This window comes from Heptranchias perlo, chromosome 10 (genome assembly GCF_035084215.1).
Source record: "Heptranchias perlo isolate sHepPer1 chromosome 10, sHepPer1.hap1, whole genome shotgun sequence".
In the NCBI taxonomy this organism is placed as follows: Eukaryota; Metazoa; Chordata; class Chondrichthyes; order Hexanchiformes; family Hexanchidae; genus Heptranchias; species Heptranchias perlo.
In genome coordinates, this window is record NC_090334.1 from 60,793,632 (window position 1) to 60,803,435 (window position 9,804).

General features: G+C 40.1%; 1 protein-coding gene across 9 annotated transcripts in view; it reads right to left on the minus strand.

Moving 5' to 3' along the window:
- Positions 1 to 5,884, minus strand: part of LOC137326625 (uncharacterized) — a 113,559-nt gene extending 107,675 nt beyond the window's left edge. For all 9 annotated transcript variants that reach the window (XR_010964243.1, XR_010964245.1, XR_010964242.1 and 6 more), the window contains exon 1: positions 5,596 to 5,884. The gene's annotated coding sequence lies outside the window, so the exon portion shown is untranslated. The remainder of the gene's footprint in view (positions 1 to 5,595) is intronic.
- Positions 5,885 to 9,804: the final 3,920 nt, after the last annotated feature.

Genomic DNA, 9,804 nt, shown 5'->3' on the forward strand with positions numbered 1-9,804 from the left:
ATCCAAATTTTGCTCATTTGCCATTTATTTTCAAGCTACATTCGATAATCCTATTTGACAGATGAATACTAAAAAGTCACTTTGTATATTCTCACCCATTAAACTGCTACTTACAGCCCATTTAAATTATTCCTTCGTGCGTTTTTCCTGGTCAAGCCTGTTTGTTGACCGATGGATTGGGGGTGTGAAAAGGAAACTCGCTTCCCTGTGTAGTTAGTTAGTTTAGTTAGTTGTATGTAGGCAGCGGCGTCGTTCATGTCAGCTTCCAGTGCAGTATTCTCCGCCTGGACCGCAGTGCGGCCGGGAGCCCCGCCCCGCCCGTCTGCGGTACGTGATCACAGGCACTTTCCTACCAGCAGGACAGCAACAAGACACTCCGAACCGCTCGTATCGCTTACCATCTCGGTCAAACGAAACAATGCCTACGTGCGGAACCACACGGCATAATTAGAGTGAGGGACTTTGCTCAGAAACGGGCGGAGTGCCCGATAGGAAATAGTTTCGGTGGGGACACTTAACAGAAATGAAATAGGAAAATGTTATAGGTAGAGCAAACAAACTGTTACTGGTTTTACTCAGTGGATCTGAACACCCTTTGGAAGTTGTGTTTAAGAGGTTGGGTGTACCTTTGGAAATAGCAGTCGCCATAACAAACCCTTAAAATTAAATTTAAAAGGACGCCTCGATCCCCGCTACAATCAAAACTATACTTGGAAACATCATCAATGCAGCATCCAAAATGCAAGGCAACAATTTTTTTTTAAAAGGGTTAGAGTTCATCAGGTTCCTTCTTTAAATGGGGACTAAATGTAACCATCTGATACAGGAGTGCACTGCGATAACCAGTCTCCCTACAGGAAAGGGAGCTTTACTTTGGATATTAAATCAAGAGTGCAAACCCTGGAAGACTTTTCTCTTCGTAGTCCAGAAAAACCGATGGTAATTCTAGCGGGCCACACGAGGCTGTAATCGTTAACTCAGCACAGAGACTGAACGTGGGACGTTTCATGGTCTGTACGCACAGTGGTTGTATCTATCCAGTGAACCATTATGGGTTCTACCTATCATGATTCTTTGGCGAGGAGCAGCTGAATAACTTCATCCCCTTCCCAGTCCACTCAAATTCTCTGATGGCTGGAAATGCAAAACTACATGACGTAGCCGTTGCTGGTGCTCAAGGGGGCACTCACGATAACTGCAGCAGCAGCGCGAATGCAGCCAAAAGAGCAAAGAGTTTGGGACTGGACACCCTAACAGCTTTGCGCCGATGTTAAACGTGCAGTGAGAACGGGCTGCAAGTGATTATAATGGTATTGAATTGAGACAACGGTGTACGTCAGTGCAATGCAAAGGGATTATCTTTTAACATGGTAGAAGAGGGAACTTTATACATTTGGCCAGGGCAGACAAAACTGCCTGCTCTTCAAAATCCTTGGCATTTGAGGGATGAATTTTGGCCAGGACACCCCAGAGAAGTTCCTGCTCTTGGTGAATAGTCCCACATTTAAAAAAAATTCTTAGGATGCAGACAGCATGTATTGACCATCCCTAACTGTTATAAAGGACATTAAGAGTCAACTTGTGTGGTACTGGAATCACACAGGCCAGACCAGGGAGGGACAACAGGATCCCCTCCCTGAAGGCCATTCATGTACCAGTTGGGTTTTTAATGACAATCTGACAGCTCACATGGTCCCTTTTCTGGTGTCATGGTGGGTCCTGAACTCATGAGCCCTGACCACTAGACTACCATATATCCACCTGAGCAGGCAGGTGAGGCTTCAGTTTAACGTCTCATCTGAAAGACAGCACCTCTGACAATGCAGCACTGCACTAAAGGGTCAGCCTAAATTATGAGTTCAAGTCTTGGAATGGGGTTTGAATCCACAACTTTCTGATTCAGAGACTAGAATGTGACTACTTAGCCAAACTGACACTTAAATCCAAAGAAAGAATTGTTTAAGTTTTAAGGTAACATGGAGACAAATCTGAGTTGAGTACTCAGAAAAATCTAGAAGGGCAGGTTTGCAGGACATAGTATCATTAACTTCCCTGAAGATAATGTAGTCACTAAAACAAGATACCTCACAAGATAACGACTGAAGCAGCAGCACAGGAGTTACTCTGCTTACAGGACCTCTTGTAGCTAGCCCACTGGTATTCCATAGGAACACGGACAGGAGTGGGCCAATTAGCCCCTCAAGCCTGTTCTGCTATTCAATCAGGTTATGGCTGATTTGCACCTCAACTCCATTTACCCACCTATTATCTATTTCCCTGGATACCCTTACCTAACAAAAATCTATTGATCTCAGTCTCCAAATTTTCATTTGACCCAGCATCCATCGCCTTTTAGGGGACATGAGTTCCAGATTTCTACGTGAAAAAGATCTCCCTGATTTCACTCCTAAATGGCCCAACTCTAATTTTAAGATTGTGTCCCTTTCTTCTGGATTTCCCCCATCAGATAAAATTGTTTCTCTGTATCTACTGTAGCTAATCCTTTTATCATTTAAAAAACCTTAATTAGATCTTCAGTCAACCTTCTGAACTCAAGAATACAAGCAAAGTTTTGGCAACCTGGCCTCATAATTTAACCTTTTAAGCCCTGGTATCATTCTGGTGAACCAGCACAATACCCACTCTAAGGCCAATATATCCTAACCGAGGTGCAGTGCCCAAAGCTGAATGTAGTACTCCACTTGGGATCTGACCAAGGCTCTGTACAACTGAAGCATCACTTCCTCCCCTTTGCATTCCAGCCCCCCCTTGAGATAAAGGCCAACATTTCATTAGCCTTTTTGATTCCTTTTTGTACCTGTGCACTAGCTTTTAGTGATGTGTACATGCACACCCAAATCCCTTTGCTCCTCCACAGTTCCTGGTGTCTCACCTTTAAGAAAATATTCTGATTTTTCTTTCTTCGGTACCTCACACTTCCCCATGTTGAACTTCATCTGCCACAGTTTTGCCCACTCATTTAATCTTCCTATAACCCATTGTAACTTCTGTGCCTCCTAACTTAGTGTCATCTGCTGACCTGAATATACAACTTTCTTTTCCTTCATCCAAGTCATTGATAACTATTGTAAAAAGCCAAGGTCCAAGTACAGATGTCTGGGAACATCAATTGTCAAATCCCCACCAGAATACATTCTCTTTATCGCTACTCTGTCTCCTACCTCCCAACCATTTACCAGCCCATGATTTCAATTTTTGCTCGTAATCTCTTGTGCGGAACCTTATCAAATGCCTTCAGGATGTCCAGATAGGCATCCATAGACACTCCACTATCCACTATGTTAGTGACCTCAAACAATTCAACTAAATTAGTCAGTCAGACACCACCTACCCATTACAAATCCAGACTGACTCTGATCAACTCATACTCATCCAAGTGCTCAGTCATTCTGCCTCAGATTATAGATTCCAGTAACTTCCTTATATTACACTTTCTCAAGTCTTCATATGTTCTAGGAATTAGTAGGTAACATTTCATGTGACATCTATCTTTATTGCAGTTGCCTCTGGCTCCTTCTGGTTACTAAACCAACTAATATACAGAGGGGTGAGGCAGTGAAGGAGAAAAAGAACTAAAAATTCTCACAGGATCCCAAGTTAATCCAGTGCCTCTGACCACTGCTGAAGCAGCACAGCCAACAGCCGTTTACCATGTCAGCATAAAAATTAATCTCTATGCTCCCCAATTGTCCCAATTAATTTATCTAATGAACAGCAGATCTGTACAGACTGAACCCTCCCCAGATTTGATTCCTGTTCTGTTTGCTGATCTCGGCCATGGTGCTGGTAAGGGTAGTACAATTGGTCCCAAGTTTGGGAAGGGAAACTCATCCAGGGTTCCTGAAAACTATTGAGGTACCCTCTGCTGGATATTGGGTAAGGATAGCAGTCTTGGCTAGAATTCTCCCTATGGTCGAATGGTCTCCTCAAACTAGGCTAAATTCTTCACTCATTGATTATAATAGATGGAAGCTCTAGCCTTTACTATCAAGACTCAATGAATAATACCCACTTGGATGAGATACCACAGGGTGACTGGACCTGTACCTCAGCAAAACATTCAGGAAAGAGAGGGAAGAAAATGGCATAAAAATTGGAGAAAAAAAGATTAACTTGAGAAATCAACTGGGATCAAATGACATTATAGCAAGTTATATAGTCTACTCAGCACAATTTCTTCTACTATCGTATACATGGGCTGCACAAAATAGGTTTGTGTGAACAACATGGGATTATCTGTTTGTCTTTATTATAGAAAAAGGTTTTAGATCTTGCGAGAAAATTATCAGGGTGATGTGCATAGTGGGCAGATTAATGGGATGGATGTCAGAATTGTCAATTTTCTAGCAATACGTTTGCATCTAACCTATGATCGGATTAATGAGAGGACATTAGCTAAAGCACTGGCATCTTTTTTAAAAAATGGCCAAAAAAAATTACATTTTCAATCTGAACGCATATGGTACACAGAGAATTCAGACATATCACACACACTAATTGAGACTATATAAACAGAATATCAACAACTTGCACCTTTAACATGGTAAAACATCCCAATGATTTCCAAAGGAGCATTATCAAACAAAAATCTTCAGCCACAGTTACATTCTTCATAGTTTGTGCTGGAGGTGCAACCACTGAAGGGAGGGTTTGACCCCCATTCCAAATACTAGAATTACACTTGGGTGTTCACCCCCAATTCTCTACATGTTTGACTTTTATTTGTGCACTCTGGAGGTCTATATTTTAACAAACATATACATTCTATTATCAGCTCAGTAAAAATTAAACATTTAAACAGGGGGTTACTGTTGCATGCTTTTTATATCACAGGTTAACATGACCAGAAAACAAATGAGCACTGCAGTTTGTTACACCATTAGAAGAAATCAGGTACTATAGCTAATAGCAGTGTCTTCTGTACTGGATTTTTACTAAGGCACCTGCAAAGAAAGATTGCTTGCATCAGTTGGCAGAACTCTTACCCTAGCTCCCAGTTCATGTTTGGAACACTTTGCTCTTCTTTTGTCACTTATTATTGTTCCAAAGTGGAGCAGATGTAGAGGGTGAAAGTAAAATAAAACTCTCCTGCTAAGATAAAACCACCTATGCTTCACACCTGTTGGTACTATCACACAATATGAAGTGTTGTACAGTAGCTTTGTGGCAATGACAATGAACCAATATCCATTTATAACCTCTGACATGCTGCAAGATTGCTGACAGCATCTCTGGTGAGGGTAGGTGTATAAAAAGAAGCAAATAACATGGACGAAACCCCATTCGACACCCACTCTATGCGACTGAGGGTGGTGGGGAATGAATGGAATTGTATTACTCAGACGACGTGATTGGCCTGGTCATATTCTATTTTTTGTTTTGAAAACTCACTTGAAGGATGTGACGAGTTTAATTCGGTCTCTGGATGTACTGGAACAAAGCCAAAATGAAACATTGCACACCATCAAACCCACCTTCTTTACTTCGTATTATCTATATCCAAATTAAAAATTGATTTCTGAAATAAATAAGTGCATGATGAAGACTTGAATGATAATAGCTTACTGGTCTTACCTGTGTTACTGTTAGTTCCAAGTTGTTGGATTGAACTAACTTCGCCCCCGGTTTACATAACAACCTCCATTCTACCTCCCATTAGAAGCACGGTATAACCCAGTGGAAACCTCTTCGCAATGCCATGGTTAAGAGTAGGACGTGCAGCCGCCCAAGTCTGTTCTCATTCCTTTGTCTACCGGTGACTACTTTGAATCTAATAAGTCACCAAATTTCACACACCAAACCTGCAAGCTTTCCATCGTGCACCAGGGCTGGTCCGCACTATCGCGGCCGTTTGTACCTGACTCTGACTTCACAATCCGCAGACACTGTAACCAAATAACCAATTGACAGACACACAAACCAATCGCGTCTCAGATCCTCTTTCCTACGCCCGCCCCCGTAAGGAGGAGCATTAAGTTCCGCCAATCACGATCCAGAACACGTGTTGTAACCCAGCCCCCAGGAGGGATTAAAATGACTAATTAAAACCCCGGAAACCCGTGTAGCAACAAGAGCCCTCGAGCTATTACAGACTCTGCACGGAGCTCCACTAGGACGAGGTCAGGCTTGTGTGGATGGTATCTTCCCCAGAACTTGCACAGAGCAGCTCCTACAAATTAAATTAACGAAAGTACTTGCTTGATTTTGATCTTTTAAGACGTTGTGCGCTGTCAACTCAGCCTCTGAGCAACGTGAGTTGACATACGTGTAACAGTCTGCAAGAGTACACGATGTGCCCACTAAATCTGTCAGGAAGGGAAGTCACGCACATAGATTTGGGCTGCATTTAAAGTTAGTTATTCTGTATGTCACTGTAAAGTTTATTTTATAAAAAGCCAAAGAAATAATTAAAGAGACAGAAGGAAAAAGATTTTTAAAAATGTTTTAATTTTTTAAATTTTTTTTAAAATAAGGATTAATGTGAGACTCCACATTTTTAAAAGTTAATTTTTAGTTGTTTGGCAGTCTTTAAGACCATCTGTGCTGTTAAAAGTTGTGATGTGGAGATGCCGGTGATGGACTGGGGTTGACAATTGTAAACAATTTTACAACACCAAGTTATAGTCCAGCAATTTTATTTTAAATTCACAAGCTTTCGGAGATTTTCTCCTTCCTCAGGCAAATGTTTAAAGTTAGTTTAGACCTGGTATTTTTAAGTGTACCTGTTTGCTGGTGTAATTAGTTACTTTCCAGCTGGGCAGATGAGCAAGTTTACACTTTTTCAATGATTTCCCTGATTGTAACGTGCAATGACCCTTTAATTCGAAACTGTCATCACCTGCTCACCACTAGGAGCAAGTTCACGATTTTAGTGTTTTACTGCGTATGTGCAAACACACGAACTTGCTCCTTCGATTCACCACTAAAAACTGGCAGCGCTGTTGAGCTCTGTTATTTCAGGAGCGAGTTCTGCCCCTTTTGATGCAGACATGTACCGTGTCTCTTGCAGTATCTGGAGAAAATAGCTACATTATAGTCCAGCAATCTCTCTAATCCTGACAGCAGGTTAATCACTGCAAAGTTCAGAATAAAATACATTCATTTGTTGATTATTACTTGTCACGTATCAATCCGGGATATATTTTATACTGCATTCCTATTTATCACCAAAATTACTTACTTCCACTTTTGCAACATTGCCTGCCTCCACTCCTATCTGATCCCCACTGCCACTGAATCCCTTATCAATACTTGTTACTTCAAACTCCATTCTTCATGCACTCCTCATTGGCCAATACTACTGCTTGCCTGAGACCTGGGTTTGAGACATTTTGTAATTCCCACAGTATTGGTAGAATGTATTCCTTCTACCTAATTCATGTAGGGGCAGAATGGGGGAGGAGAGGTTGGGTAAAAGGACAATGTTTGCTCACTGCAGCATATCTGTTTCTATGTCATTTTTAAAATAACATCTACTTATTCAGAGGTGATGACATGTGGTTCATTGTCCCAAAGATGTCATGGATGGCAGTGTTATAGAAGCTGTGATGTGCTCTCTTTGTTCTTTGGTGTCAGAGTCATTGTTGTAACCATTTTTCTCATTGGAAATGATGATGGTGGTCACGTGCTAGTGACTCATGATGTGAGAGTGGAAGAACCACCTCTGGAGATATAAAAACACTGATATGACTTTAGAATGTCAGTATGCAGAGGATGTATTCATAGCCATACTTATCATTAAGACATTGAATTAATTGTTTGCAATTCCTGAAGCATTACTGAAAACAATGGAGAATGAACATTGTATGGATGATTTTACAATTTGAAGGTATGTTATGTGAATGCATATTATTGCAGTACCGTTGATTTCATTGTTTGAACAATATTATTGTATACTTTTGAAAAAAGAAATTGATACATGAGGTTTATATTTTCTTGCAGTATCTTACATCTGTTTTGAAAATACTGTGCATGGTTGATTAGAATTAGACCACTATGCAAATATTGTCAAAGTTATATCAATACACATTTGGAGGATATAGCACCACTGTGAGATGGGACTCAAATCTTTTACAGGGGCAGCGGATTCCATGTCTCTCACAGTAGGTAAGCAATTTTCAGGCGTTGAAACAGTTTCATAACAAATACAATGTCTTTGTCAGGAATCATAAAAGAACATAGAAATTACAACACAGAAACAAGGTGTTTCGTTCAATCAGCCAATGTTGGTGATATGTATGGTACTTACATTTTAACTGAACACTAAGATACTGCTCGTGTCCTCCACACGAACAGTAGTTCTAATCCCATGTTCCTATTCTGTTCCCATCGCTCTTTCCTTCAACCACTTATCTAACTTATTCTTAAATGTTGACATGGTGTCTACTTCAGTCATTAACTCATAATACATTCCACAACCCTCTGTATACAAACATTTCTCCTGTTTTTTGTCTCAAATCTCTTTAATCTTATACGTCTGTTCCCTTGTTCTAGACCTGGAAACAGTCTGTTTCTATTTTCTCTGTCCCAACCCTTCACTATTTTAAACACCTCTATCAAATCACCCCTTAATCTGCTCTGCTCTAATGAAAACCGCCCCAAATTTTCAAGTCTTTCTTAATATTTCTATTTTTTCATACCAGGCAGCATCCTAGTGAATCTATGCTGTACTCTTTCTATTACCTCAACATCCTTCCTATAGTGTAGAGACCAAATTTACTCCAACTGTGGTCTTATTAGGGTTTATATAGATTCACCATTACATCTAAACTTTTATGTTCTATATCTCTTGTCATAAAACCTAGTAGTCCATTAGCTTTTTTTTAAATGGCCATATCCACTTGAGGTACTGCTTTATCACCTTGTGAACCTGATCTCCCAAATTCCCTCTGCTCTTTCATATCACTCAATCCTCCCCCATTCAAGGTATATTACTTTTTTAAAACCAAAATGTACAACGTCACACTTACTGACATTAAAGTCCATCTGCCACTTTTTGCCTAGCCCACCATCTTATCTGATATGGTACTTACATATTAATTGAACACTAGATGCCCCCCTGATAGGAATAATCACATTGTAGCAATTACACTCCATGGTCTCTCATATTGTTATTCTTCAACGGGAATATTATAGACTGGAGGGTCTGGAAATAAAAGCAGTTAGTTATTACCACACCAATTTGTATGTTTATTTGGACATAACATTATTAATAGCCTCTTGCTGTTTCCTTTTAGGATTATTTCTTATGCCTCCTATTTTTGTGTCATCTGCAAATTTGGCCACAACTCCCTCTAGCCTAATTTCCAAATTAGATGTACACAATAAACAGAAGCAGTCCTAGAACAGAACCCTGTGGGACACTGCTACCCACTTCCAACCAAACTGCCCTTAACTCCGACTCTCCGTTTCCTCCTTTCTGGCTTGCGGCAAGCCCAGGCCGATGTAAATACAAGGAGCATTATGTTTTCCTCTTATGTTTTATTTTTAAGAGCACATTTGTTAAAATTTGCTCTCACTCGTTAACATTTTTTCAATATAATTTTGGGCCATTCTTATTTTGCTTTTACATTTTAACATTTCCACTTTATCAGACTTTAAAAAAAATTATTGTCGTTTGCATTTTGATTTATTTTTATTTACATTTTGCTTCTTTTGCTGTTTGTGTAACAATTTGTTTCACCTTTTTCTAAAAAAAAGTATGTTGCTTGTTATTTTTGGTCCTACTTCAAATGGTTTTCTTTTTGCTTTTCATTGATTTTTTTTTTGTCCTGCACTCCCTCT